General features: G+C 45.3%; 1 pseudogene; it reads right to left on the bottom strand.

The window, feature by feature from the left end:
• Positions 1-13,240: 13,240 nt before the first annotated feature.
• Positions 13,241-14,583, bottom strand: LOC120645582 (annotated as a pseudogene).
• Between the last annotated feature and the right edge of the window lie 3,918 nt (positions 14,584-18,501).

Below are 18,501 nucleotides of genomic sequence, written 5' to 3'. Positions count from 1 at the left end.
GCCGCCCAACCTGGCACTAACGCCATGGTCAGGCGTCTCCATCCCGCTTCAGGCTAGGGGACATCGCAGAAGCATGACCCCACGGGCCCAATGCTCTTCTGCTGATCCCACTGAACCTGAGGGATGGAGCGCACGCCCACTCCGGTCTTCCCCTACCGCTCGCAAGCATTCTTCAAGAGCCAAAAGCCTAAAAAAGCCAGGCCACCCCATCTGGGGGCCGGTCACAAAAAGGCAAAGGAAACATTACAAGATTTATGCAATGCTGGAAGAAAGAGTTGGGAGGTTGGAGAGGAAAGGGAACCCCACGACCCCTATTTATAGTTGCGCCGGGCACAAAGCTTCAAGCTTGGCGAAGAGCAGAGGCTTGTGTCAATCGTGGCGACGCGGCACTCCACGAGCAAAGGAGGTCCTCGATCACCGTGCCGAGATGCGACCGAACGAAATAAAGCGGAGCTGAGCCCCTGGACATTAAGCGGTGCCGCGTCGGCTCAGGCCGACCGCCCTCGAACGGCGCGCCGCGAAGCAACCAGGGAAGGCAGGGCCAAGGCCCTGAGTGCGGGACAGCGCGACGAAAGCACCAGCTGCCGAGCCGCAGGCGCAATCGTCACCCTGGCCCCCCCCAGCACGTGGACATGGCTTGTCCTTCAAACAAACAAACAAAGAGGCGCGCGCCTCGAGGCACTCCTCCCACGGGCGTACTACCCCGACCGGTGAGTTGTCACATCCGCCGGGCTGGCGCTCAGGTGCGTCTGGCGGGTGCGCGGCATTGACCGATCACGTCAAAGGGGAAATCGCCGAATCACCCTTTAGCCGAATCCATTGACTCGGCCAAAGCCTCGGGGGCTACTGTCGGGTACCACAATTAGGGACACACAAAACACCTGTTAAAATAACTGGGCCCGCTAAGGCCCACGGCCTACTTCCCATTCGGAAGAAAGGAAGGGACTCAAATAAGCCCCGCGCGCGGCCCATTCACATCCCCCTCGAACCCGCGGAATGATCTCCGCCTTGCTCGAGGGTTCCTCTCGGGCCCGCTGGACAATCTTCGCCTCGCTCGAGGGTAGCGGATCTACCCTCGAGCGGGTGACTCATCTCCGCATCGCTCAAGGGTCCCCGTTGGGATCCCTCGACTGCACTCCGCATCTCCGCCTCGCTCGAGGGTAGCGAATCTACCCTCGAGCGGGTAGCTCATCTTCACCTCGCTCGAGGCCACAACTCGGCACAAGGGACAAACAACCTCGCCGCCCAACTGCTCGCCGTACGAAGGCATTAAAAGCCAGCCACTCCGCCACGGCTCAAAGGACGGGCGGTGTCAGGCCGCCATTCCCACAGTGGATGTGACCGGGGTCCCATCCGCTGACTCTGGTCACCATTCCGCCATCCCGGATGCTGTAGCAGTGCCTTGGGACCTGCACGCGGAACATGACAGGCTCGGCACTGTTCCCATTACTGTTCTGCCGAAGCCGACCATCCGAACTCGCCTCCTACTGGGGAAGGGGTCCGGGGCTTCCACGCGTCCCCCGGACCTTCTAGTGTGCACGCCCGCACTCCCACCAGGGGATCCGGGGCCGTCGCGCGCCATTACTACCGCTAGTCCAGAGGGCCCACTACACACTACCACCACGCCGCCTGCGGAGACACTGCATGATGACCGGCACGATCTTCACAGGACCAAGGACAATGTCCAGGACGACTGCGACGTGCGCCGCCTTCCCACAGTGTACTTCTTACAGTGTTTGACCACTTTACCCGCGATTCAGGGGAAAATGACGATTTCCGCGGCCCTACACTCGTGTGCGCCCCCCCTCCTTGTGACTATAAAAGGAGGGGGCGGACTCCCTTTAAGCCTCCCTGGGCTCTGGTTAGACTCTCTCTCTATGGCTTCTCTTTTCCAAGAGGACGTTCAGGAACTACTGAGCATTCATCTCAACCGACTCCACCCCTAGCAGAGACTTGGGAGCTTCCCTCCCTCTCTCGGCTTGCTTGTACCCCCTACTACAAGCACTCCGGGTGCAAGATAATACAGTGCCCTCGCACACCCCCTTTGCTGGAAGTACGGCCCCGCGGCCGGAACCAGGATAAATCGTGCGTTACTGTGATTGCCTCTTGCATCATCATCTGGGACGAGGAAACACGCAGCATTTACTAGTTGGGATCCAGGCCCCTAGGTCGGGACACCGACAGAGGTGGTCTACGACGACCCGGTCCTCACTCCACCTCCACCTCCACCTCCGGCGCCGGCGGTCATCGACGAGCTCGGCATTGCCGAGCCGGCCATGGCGCCCCCGCTCCCAATCCTGCCCCCACCCCCGGTCCCGTCGCGCTGCAACGCGACGGCGGCGGCCAACAGCCCCCCGGCCTGCTCGGGTTCATCCCAACCGGTCACGTCCCGACCGGGGAATCCCTGCGTGGCGCCGAGGCGCGCCCACCTTGCTCCGGCGAGTGGGAGGACTAGGTCGGCCGTACCCGAGCAAGAAGGGGGAGATCCAGCCATGCCATGGCCAGATCTGAGCGGAGGGGCAACAGAGGAGTTTCACCGGCGGCTGGAACTCCAGGCGGCGGCTGGAGAGGAGTGAGCGGTTAGGGTTCCAACCCTAACCCGCCACCCTCATATGCCGCTGGATCGGGCTGGGGCTCCGGCCCAACCCCCAACCCCACTATGCCACGTGCTGAGGTGGGCCGTGCGGCGGCCCAAATCCTGGCCTGCCAGCGCGCCCCCCCTCCCTTGGTTCGCAGGCCAAAAGCGGTGGCGGGCCGAAACCTGTTGTTTCGTTCGGCTGCCAAGTTATCATTTTTTTTATTATTATGCATTTTAAATTCTGAAATTTGCATATAAGTCCTCAGACTTTCACTTATTTACATTCCAACAAGCATATGTGTCTGTAATCTTGCATATAGACCCTTTACATTTCCTGTTAATGTAAATATGTGTTTGTTTAGCACTATCTAGCATTTCCATGTTATGTATTTACATTTACTCTTGCAAATTACTATTGTTGCCATTTACTTTATGCAATTTACATACAAAATACAATCTCTATTTTGGGATAAATTCTTTGAAGTTGAGATAACATGAGATCTACACATACAAATACAAACGTATACTGACTATCTCCTCAACTCGATGTTGAGACAATATGAAATCTACACATACATAGTGACTATCTCCTCAACTCAGAATCAAATTTTCCTTGAATTTTGAGAAAACACGAGATCTACGCATACAACAGTATTGTGACTATGTCCTCGAACTCGGAATAAACTTGAAGGCTCATATTTAATTTGAAATAGCTCTATTCTGCCTAAGTTTTTGAAATTGGTCGTATGCAAAGTGATATTCCAAAAATCACTAAGGGATCTACACTATAACTAGTGACTATCCCAACATATGATTTTCAAATTTTGGAATAAAAGGATGAATATAGAGCTTAATCAAATACAAAATAAACCTCAGTTTCGCACAAAAATATTGAGATTATTTAATTGTTGGAGTTCAATTTCATTAAATTCACAATATAGCATCAAGTTTGCAAATTGGAATTTAGGTGAGATGGCCAACAAAGAGTTTGAGGTTCTCGCTCTTGATGGACACAATTTCCCTACATGTGCGATAGACATCAAAGTGAGTCTGTCACGATGCGGACTATATACATGCTTATCGGACTTGGAAACGAGTACGAAATCCATGATAGAGAAAAACAAATATGAGGCCTCATACATCATAAGGAATCATATCCACCCAGACTTAAAGTCCGAATACAAGATGGAGGAAAATCCACGTGCATTGTGGAACATTCTCAAGCAGCGCTATGAACAGTAAAATGTTGTAGCTCTACCTGAGGCATCTCATGAGTGGAACTATCTGCTCCTACAGGACTTTAAGACTGTGGATGAATAGAATCATGTTGTTCATAAAGTTTGCCAGAAACTCCGGTTTTGTGGAAAGGAGCCAACTGAGGTAGAAAAGATTGAGAAGACATTATCAACAATGCTTCCATCTTAAAGAATCCTTACACTCTCATACCGTGAGAAGAACTTTACAGATTATGCCTTATTGATTCAGACATTGCATCAGGTAGAGAAGAACCATGAGATAACCATCTAGAACTCTCAGCAGCGCCTTACGGAAATTGCGCCTATACTTGAGGTACATGCGAACATTAAGCAATCTGGTCAGAATGGGAAAATCCAATCTGAAGGTTCATCTGGCAAAGGAAAGCGCAAGTGAACCCGCAAGCCACGTGGCAAATTCCAGAAAGGGAAAGGCATCTCTAAGCCAAAATATGACAAAAAAACAATATGATAAAAAAACAAAACCGCTTGTTACTGTGGTTGTTATAATCATGTGGCAAAGGAAGTGTTGGACCCCGAAATATCTAGTGGATCTCTACATGAAGTCCGTGGATCGTGCACAGAATGATCAGAAGTTTGAAGCACACTTCACATCGCTCAGATGGAGACAGGCACTTCGGACCAAGTTCCACATGGAACGGAACCAAGAAACACCACGACTTCACCAACCACTGAGGACGAACATCTGAACGTTGATGACATGATCGTGGACTGCTCTACGGATGTGTTTGGAGATCTCATTTAGACTCCTCACAACTTAGTCATTTCTCACTTAATTTGCATGCAGTATTGTAATTTGAACATGATGTTGCTATTTGCTTTTCTAGATTGTACTTAAGTACTCGTTTGATTAATATCATCGATATGTTCTATATTTTTCATGAGTTGTTACTTAAATTCAGAATTATATAGACTTTTACGGGAGTCAATCTATTGGAGGAAGAGATATGCCTAGTGGACAGCTGTACCACTAACACTATACTTAGGGAAGTGAGATATTTCCAAATCCTTACAAAGAGGGAAGGAATAGTTCTGACCATCGCTCGACGCGATGCTATGTTAGTAGGTCTTGAAAAGGCCACAATCACACTTCCAATGGGCACATAAATAAATATCATGGAGGCATTATTGTATCCTGATTTAACTCGTGCCCTACTAAGTTATAGCGATATCCGGGAAAATGGAATTCATATGGAAACATATAAATAAAATAAAGAAAAATTTCTTCTTTTACAAAGGATATTGGACAAGGCAAAGAGACACTTGAAAAGGTGTCCTCTCTCCCATCTGGATTGTACTAAACTTACATTTAACCTGTAATACTTGTTGCGTACAAAATAATTCTTCTTGATTATATCAAGATTTGGCATGAGTGCCTGGTCACTCTATCTAGAATGACGAAAATTAACATCAATTTTATGGTCACAACATCAATCCCCCAAATCATGAGATTTGATGTGCATCATGCGCATAATAAGGGAATTAATTTAAGGACCTCTTACCTTAAATTTCAAAAATGAGCATCGCAATTTCTTGATCACATTCAAGAGTACTCGTGTAGCTATATTTAATCATCATGTGGATCAACTAGGTACCTTAAAGAGCATGTTAATGCAGCCCATTTGTGTCCCTTAGGGTGATACAATTTGAGCCAAACTCATTGCTCAAATCATTCATTTTGAGCACGTGATCCTGGACGCGTGGTCACATCCATGTACATGGAATTGTTTGGTCTTTGGATATAATATTAATTACCTTAATCCATGATGATCTAGTTAAATCTCTAATCAAGAGAATGCAACTATTTTATGTGATCAAAGAAGAATTGAAAATTGCCAACATCTGTTGGTAGATGTGGTTGTACACACCACATACATTCAAATTTATTAAACTGCAATCATACGGCTCCCTGCTCCCTCCGTTTGCAGTGAGTACATGGATATTTGATAATCAAATATTTCTCATCAACATGTCAGTTATGTCTTGCACATACTAATATCACCACCTCGGCATACATTTATGGGCATAGAAAATCTTGGAGGTATAAGGATCCATCATCCATTACATAACTCAGATTATCCAAAGGGGATTTTATAGCTCGTATGCTGATTCTATTGAGGGGTATTCCAGGCATTAGGGGGAAATTTATACCACACAAAGAATGACAGGAATCAGGAGTGAATGTCACATCTTGATATTCTCCCTCAATTATTTCCATGTACAAGAAAAATCTAGACTACTAGTTCAGAACCATTTGCAATCCTTTGCAAACAATCTTCCAAATATATTTACTAATGGTGTTTTGTATTTCTCAGTTTTATTGTACCAGATAAAGTGGAGGTACCATTTCAAAACCACTCAACTCTTAATAAGAAAGGGAGAAGTATGGTCACAAGAAAGATAAAGGATTGACACCTTATGGATATTCACTATCCAAAGCCTATGGATGTTTACCATCCAAAAGACCAGCACTGTGTACACATATTTCAGGCGCTCAATCGTTGGAACACCCAAACTCTGTCATTATGGGAAGTGACATGGAATTCAAGGGTTAATATATTCACAAGCAATATTGGTCATATTGAACCAATCATATAAAGTCTACAATGTCGACATTTCTCCAACTTAAATTGCCTTACACCTACTAGATCCAGACCAAAAGTCCTAGGCAAGAGCGTTTCAACGCTCACTTTGGGTCAATCAAAGGTGGCAATTGAGGAGAATCGCTCTTTCTAAAACAATGATTGAGTAATGTCTTACTCTCATAATGCTTTCTTTATAGAAGCATGGTGGTGAAATAGCAAGAGCTTGTAGCATATGGTTTCATATAGAAACCTAGCTAACATACCCTCAGTATGTGTGAAAATTATGTTTCTACAATCAATTACTGGCAGATATTGAAAATTTGATTGATTCAGATACACAATTCAATTAGTTTTGTGTTAGAAATCAAAATCGAAACATACATCATGTACAAGCCAAGTCAATGTATGACTTGATATAGCCTGGTTTGTGGTACACTAATCGGTTGAGTTCCTTCCTCAGAAAGTTTACTCCCAACAATGATGGTTGCATAGGTGTGTTCGTATTGAAAATACTAAAGGGATTTTGTGTCATCTCCGATCACACTATTAATCATGCAATCATTAAGTCTACCAATATCAAATGATATTGGATGATCGTATCCATCAACTCTTATGGTTGTTTGTTCCCAAAACATGTATTCTGACCCTGATTAAACCCTAGTACCGATAAAGAACTCATGTATTATACAAGTTGCAACAGGTCTAATATTGCATTTGCAAATACTTGCAAGCCCAAATAGCACTACTCAAGTAACGTCTTATCGATGGGAGTTGGGGATATCAATAGATATCTATATGGTACCAAAGGCTTTTAACTTGTCATTGGATGAGTTAAACATGACCATAGTGGTATATGAAGATACTGCTCAACTAATCTCCATTATTGCATATCATGGACTGATATTTTTTTGGTAGAATTCTCATAGGAGTTGTCATAGACTCTAATGAATATTCCCACATACCATTCCGAAATCGAACATGTGAATGTAAGATTTCGTTGAGTGGTTAATTGTGATTTTATCACATCACTGACCTTATCTATCAAGATAAGATTACTTGTATTGCTTGTATGCAAACAGGTTATGTGAAAGTAATATTACACTATTACTCACAAAATGGTTTATCCTCATGTATTGTGATACATTCGAGGAACAAACCTCTTGCAAATTAAATATATGATTACTTCACAATGTCTCTACCATATTTCACACTTTCAAAGTGTTCATCGAATTGATATGTGATGATTTTGTAGTTTGCAAGATTAAGGGGGTGTCTCCTCGTGATTATAACCTGTTAAGTATCATATTGCACTCTTTTCTTTTTATGAGTTTTTCCCCTCCGTGTTTCTCATATAAAGTTTTTAATGAGACAATATCAATACAAGAATATATATCGTATCTCTTATTTTTCCCCACAGGGGTTTTTAAGGAAGATACCCAAGACATATAATGTCATATCTTCTCCTCCTCTGCGAGGGGTCGTTTAGAGGATATCAAAGACACATATTGCTCCCTAAAATCTTACGGATTTGTGATCGAGCAATGGCCTATATATATGCCATATCATTTTCTCCTTACTTTTTCCCACTGGGTTTTAAAGGAGTTTTAATGGAATATACACACATATATTTCCTCACATTTTTCCCACAGGGTTTTTGGACGAACTAATCATTTCACTAATCTCAAGACTTCGGATTCAATCAAGGGGGAGTGTTAAGAATGGAAAGGGTGATCTCACCCGTACGTTCAAACACAAGAAGCTAACCTGTTCCCGCGTATGGAGCTCGTCGCCGCCGGTCCCTAGAGAGAAATTTTTGTCATGCTTTCATGATCAAGATTCGCGTGCACACCATATACCCCCTTGCTATGCTTCTATGAGAAGTTAGCACTGTACCACCTCTCCATTCTATAAAATAAATGCTCCACAGTATGTGTTGATCTATCTCTCTAGTTATTGTTAAAAAAATGAGGCATGGGTTATCAAAAAAAAACTCATGAAGGTCCTTGAAAAAAAGAAAAAAAGGGACCCATGAAGGTCTTGAAAAAAAAAAGTAAGAAGAAGAGATAGCCATGCTCTCAAAATAATTCATAGAGAGAGACCACACAAAAAGAGTTTTCATTCCATCCACCACAATCCATACACATGCATGTCTTGATCTGAATGTATGATTTATTTTTCTCTTTGGATCTGGTTATTGACTTTGCAATATATGTGATACAAGTATGCCTTATCCTTCATATCATACCTTGAGCTCCACATACAGTCATCATTAGAAGTAGGATGAAGAAAATACAAGTCAAATGCCTTCGTAAGGACATATACACATTGAGCGATCCGAGAGAGTCAAATGAGGAGGAGCTAAGCAAGGTTTATTTTGAAAACTGATTGAAAAATTCCAAGCTACTTGACATGAGGAGTAGAAGTGTCATGATTTAGACCATTCCATGCATCAACTACCCAAGATATTGTGATAGACACTTCAAAAGTTCGCAAGTGCAAGGTAAGGCTAAGGATATCTCTTATGCTCACTTCATACCTTTGGAATTAATGTTCTACCTTAGTCCTTTCTCCTTCACTCAAGGACGAGAAAAGGCTAAGTGTGGGGGTGTTGTTAACGGTGCCTAAGTAAAATTTCACACCGTCAATTCCTGCATAAACACATAAAATATGAACATCAACCTAGTAGTAGCAGTTTATTACTAACCATTTCGATAAGTGTTGGTAAATATTTGTATGCAAGTGTAACGAGGCAGAAAACACACTTCAAGAGCATGAAAACATACTCCTCAATCCAAGGAAAAAGGCATCGACCAATCAGAGCACGCCATTCAGCCTCACATGTATCAAAGGGCCCACTTTCGAACACAACTGACTTATACAAGAGCCATTCCACATGGATTAGGCAAGAGGGTCCACTTACTAGTCACCCAGCCAAAGATGGGCCGATTCGGAGCCAGTTGATGGTCGGTTGAGCACCCGGGTCGGCCGCCTGGCCCACTACATAACTGACTTACCTCCTTCGACGTGGCAGCTCCCCATTAGCTCCTTATGTTGGTTTCAGGCGAATCCGCTGTAGCTCCTCGCCGTACAAGCCAGTGGTTCCCTCTTATCAATATTAGAGTGGGGGTTCCAAGTGGAGACCCACCAAGTGAAGATCACCTCTCTTGAGCTTCATTGCAAGGCAAGGTGCAATCTAGCTAGTGCCTTAGAAAAGGGAGAGGGTAGAGATACTCAGGAAGGGCACCGGTCTTTGGTGATGTCTCCATTTTGTACATCTATGAGAGTGAGGGAGTAGTCCGGAAGAAGTGTCGGCACTCTTCTCCCAGCTTGTATCTCTACGGATGCTGCTACATTCTTCGGGTTTAAGTAAGCACTTATGGTTCTTATCTCTAGTATTTTACTTGATATAGTAGATGCTAGTAGTGCTTGTAGTTGAGTGAGATCAGTTCTCTTACTCGCGGGTTCGTCACTCTGTATTTATACGGAGTGCTGTAGTTTACTACGGGAGCTCATCAAACATAGCTGGACTACAGTAGTAATCTATAGCGTAGACGTGGTGTCTAGGCTAAATGTTTTTCTTTGTTCGCCTTATATCCTACGGTTTGTTAGAGGTAGGCCGGAGGTGGTGACAACCCTATTGGTACTTTGTAATCCTCCATGTTCAGATATAGCGTAGAGCTGTTGGCCAGAGTCACCTAGCGGACTAGGTGTAAGCCGGTGCCCGATGCAAGTATTTTTTCCCAAGAGATCGACTTTTAACTCAGCGATAGTGCTATCTTAGGAATCCTTTTTACCCTTCTACCTATCTTGATGTGTCGTTGGACCAACTAGAATAGAAGAGAGTGCACACACATTTCCTTTAGATTCGATAACTCTTGAAATACTCTGAGATGAAAGCTACAACGGTATCCGTGTGCTTGCGGATTTATTCGGGATTCTAAAATACCCAACAGTGGGCCACTAGATCCTGAGACACTTGATTTAGCCAATGGCTTGTAGGTCTGTCCATCACGGGGATCCCTAGCTCTATTTCTAGGGGCAGGTGAGGGGTGACCCACCCCTAAAAATGCCATTTTTAGGACCCACCACCACCTCACCCGCCCCTAAAAATCCCCTTAAAATATTTTTTAAATTATAATTTTTTTAAATGAAAACATATAGCAAAACATATCTGAAAAGGTGAAATTTTTATCATAAGCCTATTGTGACATGTAGAATTTAAAATAATATCAAATCTGTATTTCAACGTATGTATTGATTAAGAGTGTGAAATCATAATGTATAAATCACACACTATACTCTCTCATATAACTCAAGACATACTTTGTGCTTTCGACACTCATAATCATTATATATGCTACAATACACATTTGATGTTTTTCTTGTTCTATAGATCAAAATAGGCCTATGGTAAAAAATTCACTTTTTTATGTGTTTTTGCTATTTTTCTTGACATAAATGAATTTTTGAAAGAAGTGGAAAAATCATTTATAGCGGCGGGTGGGGGCGTCAACTGCCCGTAAAAATCAATTTGTAGGGTCGGGTGAGTCCCCACCTGCCTCTACAAAGGATTTTCCAATTTATTCTAAAAATTGATTTAATTCATAGAAAATACCCGGATACTCCGAGTATACCTTCGGATACTCCGGACACATATGTTCGGACATCCGATCGAGTACCCGGATACTCTGGACACATATGTTCGGACTTAAACCCGGACTATCCGGCTCGGGAAGAGGAAGAAGGTACCAAAAATTTTATAGATATTTTTTTAAAATTAAAACATATCCAAAAAAGGTAAAACTTTTACCATAAACTTATTGTGACATGTAGAAATTTAAAATAATATCAAATCTATAATTCAACATATGTAATGATTTGTGAAACCATAATGTATAACTCACTCACTCTACTCTCTCATACAACTCAAAACTTACTTTGTGCTTTCCACAGTCATAATCATTATATAATTGAAGCTTTTGATATTTTTTTCTTATTCTATTAATCAAAATAGGTCTTCCACTTTTTCTGATGTGTTTTGCTATTTTTCTCGACTTAAATAAATTTTTAGAAGAAGTTGGAAAATCATTTGTAGGGGCGGGTGGGGGCCTCAACCGCCCCTAAAAGTCAGTTTGTAGGGGCGGGTGAGGACATCACATGACCACTACAAAGGATTTCCTAATTTATTCTAAAAGTCAATTTAATTAATAGAAAATAACCGGATACTCTAGATATACATCTGGATCGAGTTCCCGGATACTCCAGCTATACGTCCAGATACTCTAGACACTATGTCCGGAGTATTTGAAATTATACCCGGTGTATCCAGCTCGGGAGGAGGAAGAAAGTGCTCAAATTTTTATTGATATTTTTAGAGGCGGGTAAAGGGACGAACCGCGTCTACAAAGTTCATTTTTAGGGGCAGCTAAGGCGGTGGACCGCCACTACAAATGGATTTTTAGGGGTGGCTCATATGCTACAGTACTATGCCCCATTTGTAGAAACAGGTGCTATTCTGGTCCGCCCCTAAAAAAATCAGGGCATCACTACAAATCTTATTTTTAGTAGTGTTGGTATCTGTGCCCTGAAATTGTGCAGCGAGACTAGCCTAACACAAGTTCATTTTAATCCAGGCGGAACTCTTGAATCAACTGTTGATACGAGTATCTCACCACATAATTGCAGAAAGCTTTTACTTGAAGCTTGAAAATGTGTTGGATGGAATCATAATTAAAAACTCGAATCTTCTTGTTTGTGTCTTGCATGATATGATTACTTGGTCAAGCTGCGTACCCGTATGTCTCGAACATTAATGTTTCTTCCATGAATTGTTGTCAATCCAGCTTCAATAGTTTACGTAGAGGCCATAAACTATTTCCTTTAAAAAAAACTTCAATCATTCTATAAAAAATTCAAACATCATTTTCTTTAATATCATTATCTCTGTAGTTGAAATTAAGATGAAATCAGCACAAATGCTGAAGCTAACTCCAACTAATAAGATAGTAAGGTTGTTAAAAGAGTTTGTGAGCATGCATCGTTCATCCAGAAAATGATGTTCAACCATTCCTCATGGACGAAACTCCAAGCTCTTAGGTAGATAAATTTGACATCATATTAATATCATAAATATTTATTCCTTCTTCCTTCCCTATCTATGCAAAACTTTAAGTTGGAGTCGAGCCACAGATACAGGTGGTAATGGGCCATGGCCCTAGTGGCCACTTCACAGTTCAATAAGATCTTTAAATTTTTTAGCTCAAAATTGTATAAGATTAGAGCCTAGCCCTTTTAGGACCCGGCTCTTAAATTTTCTAGTTCAAAATCTTGAGCCCTTTACCACTCCTAGCCACAGATGATTTTCTTATCGTAAATCTATTCAAAATAGCGAAATCCACTTAACTTCTGGTATGCTAGATTTGCTGCACTAGCTATTTCATCCGTGATGTTACCGACCTTATAAATTGGAAGCAAACCTATATATTGTGTTTAGAGAATATGAATGTCAGAACCTAAAATAACATTGTACATTTGTATTCTTAGTGCTTAAACAATTTGTGGCATCAAAATAGAAGTTAGAAATTCTTTTTGTAACACAATAGTATATGTATGACAGAGTATATATATTAACTAATATCTATATCTCTTGAATCTTCTATTATCTTTCATTTACAATAACCTGTATTTTTTCTAATTTCCTGTCATCCCTATCTCATTTTCCGACAAAAAGAATGAATTTACAAGGGCATCTAAGTTTCATATCCCTAAAAAATAATGGGAATGAAAATGAACCCTGTATTAATCTACATGCCCATGGCTTGTACTAACTCACCAACTTGGATTGCGGCCATTTGCCACCTCCAAGTATCAAAATTTTGTTGAAGCACAAACTTCTTGGCCTTGCTTATTAGATCCTCCCCGTCCTTTTTCACCTTTTCAATCTTAGGGCACTTGAGCAACCCTAAGTAGGCCTCCAGGTCAGGCACACAAGCAGGATCTCTTGCTTTGAAGAAGTCCAGAGCAAGCTCGACGCCGACATGCGTGTAGCACGCACAGCTCCATGGAAGCTCCAACCTCCCTCCCAAAACCCTAGAGTTCTCGTTCAAGATAATGCCAGGCAACTTAGTGATAGGATCATTGACGTTGACCACCCTTAGCACCTTCACGCCGAGCTCGACGCACCGGTTCTTGAACCCCGTATTGCCGACCCTCGGGCCAGCGAAGGAGTAGACGGTGGTTAGCACGGTGTTGCCGTTGCCGTCACGGTTGAGGCCGAGCTCAGCGAGGTCGTACCCGAGCAGGAGGGCGAGGGAGCTGCCCATGCTGTGGCCGGCCAGCGTGATGCTGATCTCCTCGTGCTTGTATTTGTTGATGAGCCGTGTCACCTCCGAGAGGAGCTGGTTCCGGCAGCTCCCGCAGGTGAACCTGCAGGTGGCGTCGTCCGAGGTGTAGACGGAGAGGAACCCCGACTCCACCTCGCCGGCTCGAGGGAGCTCATCATGTTGGCCACCCACTCCGACCCGGTGACGGTGCCCCGGAACGACACGACGATATCGCGGCGTCCGAGCCGCCGCGCCGCGTCATCGGACGCGACCGCCACGTAACCGATCCACCGACTCGGGCACGGCCCCGCCGCTCCGAGGAGGGCGATATCCGGCGCCGCGTAGATGTACCTCGTGACGGTGTAACCGGTGCCGGCCATGCCGACCGCCTCGAGCATCCGGGCCTTGCCGTACTTGCAGTTGAGGTACCGCTTGGAGCCGGCGTCGAGGTCGAACGCCTTGTACGTGGCCGCCACGAGCTCGCCGTACCGAACGATCTCGGCGCGGAGGAGCGGGCGCAGCGGCTCCACGAGCCCGGCCCAGTCGCGGCCGCCCTGGATCTCCGGCCACATGTTTGCCAAACTCTCGTCGCTCTTCTTCTTCGCCGCCCTCTCGGGCAAGACGCCGACGACCGGCGCAGCCGGCACGGTGTGCCTGACGTTCACCGCGATGGGCGCCGCGGACAGCCGCGTGGTCAGCGGCGCGAACGTGGAGGGCGGCGCGGCCACGGCCGCCGCAGCGGTCGATGCGCTGCCACGCTGCTGGTGCGGCGGCTTGGTGTAGAGCCCGGGAGAAGGTTGAGACATTGAGAGGTGTACCGCCATTTCTTATCAATCAGGCGCTGCACCGCAGCAATCGCTCGGTTTATTTAGTTGTTGCGAGCTCAGAGAAGAGTGGAAGAGGAGAGGAGCTCGGAGCTTGGCTGCTTTGCGCGCGGTTGGACTAGGTCGGAGACTCGGAGGTGATCTAGGTGGGTGTTGTCGAGCTTATATATGGGAGGGTGAACGAGGATGGGGAAGCCGACGCGGCTGTCTGTTTTCTCGCGAGACGTGTTGGCTAATTGGAAAGCGAGAGGGAACGCAGCACAAATTGCACGTTGCGCGCGGGATTTGACTAGCGCGGGGGCATCGTGGAACTGATGGCTCCATTCCCGTTCACTCAACCTTTTTCTTCAACTTTTGCACTTGGGTCCATCAACTCCGACCATTTTTAAAGAAACAACATTTATGTTTGTTTCTTCAAACAACTAACATGGCTAAGTATTTGCATACTTTAAGGAATAAAAACCTAGCAACTGAGATGCACATCTCATTCAGATTAGCTTTTTTATAAGTTTTTCTCCTAATTTGCAAATAGATACGAAGTAGCGCTACGATGTGAGTCAGTAAAGCATTCAATTCGACATTCTACCCACCTGCCTCATTTCATACATGTTATGTTATGATTCACACACACACACACACACACAGCACATGAGTAAGATATAAAAGTGTTGGGCTGCTGGCCATACCATCCATTCGATGTATCATTCCCATAGAACAAAGTGTCCCATGTCATGCTTGTATCTCAACTTTTAATTGCTTTCGAATAGCTTCTATCCAATCTCCAATTTCGAATAACTTTTAATTGCTACGTAGCATTTCTTAAGGACCATGCACTGCTAGCCCCAACAGCTTACGTACATCCATTACGCGAAAAATCCTTCCCAAAAGCAATTTAAAGGTTCTAAGGTGAGAGCGTACAAGATGCTGACCTGACTCCCATAAAAAATAAAGAAATCGCAGATACGTCAGGGATCCATCTGCGAAAATTCTCGAGTGGTCGGTAGGGGCCTTTCCGTGGCTCCACGTTGCGGCTGTGCGCGATCCTTGCGGGCCAGGGGCGGGAGTTGGCGTTGGACCCGCGCGATGGGAGAGTGTGGGCCCGGCACCTTAATACTCTAGTTACTATGTACCCTGGAGAATCCGGCTTCTCAGCGCTCTAGCCCCCCGCGGTCGACACATGCACGGGTGGGGGCAAAACCGACGCGGGTCATCGAATCCCAGGCCCCACCTGCGCTAAGGTGCCGCGCCGCCTTCCCTTCCTGTGGGGCAAACCGGCCCGCTTGGCTCTCCTCCGCGGCCCGCTCCTCTGCCGCGCTGCGGTTCCTTCCCTTTCCGCCGCCCTGTTGCCCTCCGCCCCCGCCGCCGGTCGCCGCCCTTTGCCTCTCACCCTCCTCCCCCTCGCCCTCCTCCACTGCCGTCGGTCGCCGTCCTTGGCCGCTGCCCCCTCCCGGGCTCCCCACGTTCTCAACCCCCGCCATCGCCGCCCCTCCGTAATCATATATCCCCGCTCGTGCTGCAGGCCGCGCCGCTGCTACTCGCGACGCGGCATGGCGACGCGAGAGGAGGCCGGCCAGGAGTGCCCGTACGGCCGCCGAAATTGGCGAGGGCGTGAGAGTGTTCCTATTTTTCTAGGTCTTTTCGTGGTCATGAACTGCGTTTGACCGGCGAATATATGGTATCAGTTCCGAGAGATGGAGTTAGAAGGTGTGATTTTTATTATCATAATATTATGGAAAGGAATTAGGATGGTAGCGGATCATAATCCTAGTGTTCTGTTCATAATCTACCCTCTCCGTCCAGTTTTGATAGATATATTATCAAAATTGAAAAATCCAAATTTGATTGATGTATTTAGTATCCACCTCAAACTTTCCCCAACATAATAACTGATTCCGCTTTCTCTTCGCAATTTGATTGGTCCGTTGGTTTTCAATGGTTGGCTGTGGTGCCTGAAACGAGGAGTTTCCCTCAATAAATAATAGTAGATTGATCAGCACACTTGTGATCTTGGTCATTGTGCTAGATTAAAATATATCAATCAAAACTGGATGGAGCGAGTAATATGGTTCTTATATACTTTTATTAACTCAAAATTATACTTCTTCCATTCACTTTTGATAGTGATATTTCAAAAAACTTAAATATTCAAAAATAATAGCTATATTTACTATTAGCATGAGTTGTAATAGTAAATAGCACTAGTTAGAAGAAGTTCTCACTTAAAACAATGGAGGACCAACAAAAAAGTCTATGTTGCATTTATTAGATTGATAAGCACACTTGGTGCCCTTGTCATTGTGCCATATGAAAATATAAGCAAAACTGAATGGGGGGGAGTATAAGATATGAGTCCGGTTCTTTTTTATCAGACTCTTAGATTATCTAGGGTAAATGTTGAGACTCTTTTCCACCATATTAAGAAGTGGATGCGGTAAGATTGATGATGGCAAAACTAAGCAGGTGATAAGATTTTTTTTTCTGATGGAATCTGTTAACCCATGTTTGAGTCCTATATTTTAGCATTTAACCGACGTCATTCTGATGATGGCAAAACTAAGCAGGTGATAAGATTTTTTTTCTGATGGAATCTGTTAACCCATGTTTGAGTCCTATATTTTAGCATTTAACCGACGTCATTGTTTCAGTGGTAGGCGACATGTTTATCGATAACAAGACGCTTACGGTGACTTCATCAAAGTTGAGGATCTACTTGCTACAGCTTTGTGTCTCTAAGGTGCTTATAGTTGTAGGATGGCTTGTGTATTTATAAGGGCTAGTGTGCAGCGTGTATGTGAGGATCGTTATTTGTATTGTGTTCGCACAAAAGTAGGACTATTGGTGGTTTGCGTTTGGAAAGAGCCAAGAAGCATCGCACATACTTTAGGTAGATGACAAAAACACAATGTTAAGGGGATTCACTATGTAAGAAAAGTCCTATAGTGATAGACATCATCTCTCTAAGGTGACGGAAATCATATCCCTCATCTTTATCACGACACTGATGACTACTCAAAAGCGACGAGTTGAAGTCCGTCACCTATGCCACCACAAAGTTGACGGGCATCAATATTAGCCCATCACCTATGTGACATACGTGACGGGCATTATTCTTTTGCATGTTAAAATAAATACTTCTAGTATGTATAAAAATTTATAAATATTTTCTCTTCCCCACTGCGCTCGCGTCGCAAGTCGCAAGTCACGCGATTTTTTGCGCGAATATGCGCGCATGCGATTTTTCTACCGATACCAGGATTCGAACCCAAAACCTCAGCGTCGCCGTGCGTGGCACCGCCACCGGTGGCTGGGCCCGACGACGCGTGTTCATCATTGGTCTGCCGCCGCTGCTCGCGCGCACGCTCGAGGCCAGTGTGGGCATCCGCGAGAGTTCTGCACCCTCGACCCAGGGGCTGCCCTCCGAACAAGGCTGGCTAGCTCATCAAGCCACTCTCCTTCGGGAGTTCCAGCACCCGTCCTTAGCGAAGGGTGACGAAGGAGAGCACGGGCTGCAGCCAGCGCCTCCCGTAGGGGGCGCTGCCGCGGCTGAGGTGGATGCAACCACGAGAGTTCCGTCGGGCCGCGGGCCCCCACGCTTCCGCCGAAAATGCGCGAACCGGTTGTTGGCAGAGTTGGTGCCCCAAACTCGGCCCTAGGGGCATTAAGCGGGGGGGGGGGGGGGGGGCATGACGAAGGATGCCGGCCGGCATGGAAGAAGGCAAGCCCCCAGCTCCCACACAGGGCGGAGCACTAGGAGGCCCATGGCACGGATGTGCGCGCTCACTACTGCTCTCTTCATCAGAACGGTTGGAGCCGTTCGCCATGGATTCTTCTTGGGGATCTCTACTGATTGCAGGAATCTCATGCGCCAACACCCCGTACCTGGCGCGCTAGCTGACGGTGGGTGAGTACCGCAAGCAG

The sequence above is a fragment of the Panicum virgatum genome, chromosome 8K (assembly GCF_016808335.1).
Source record: "Panicum virgatum strain AP13 chromosome 8K, P.virgatum_v5, whole genome shotgun sequence".
NCBI lineage: Eukaryota > Viridiplantae > Streptophyta > Magnoliopsida > Poales > Poaceae > Panicum > Panicum virgatum.
Note: the sequence above shows the minus strand (reverse complement) of the source record. Positions and strands in the feature narration are given on the sequence as shown.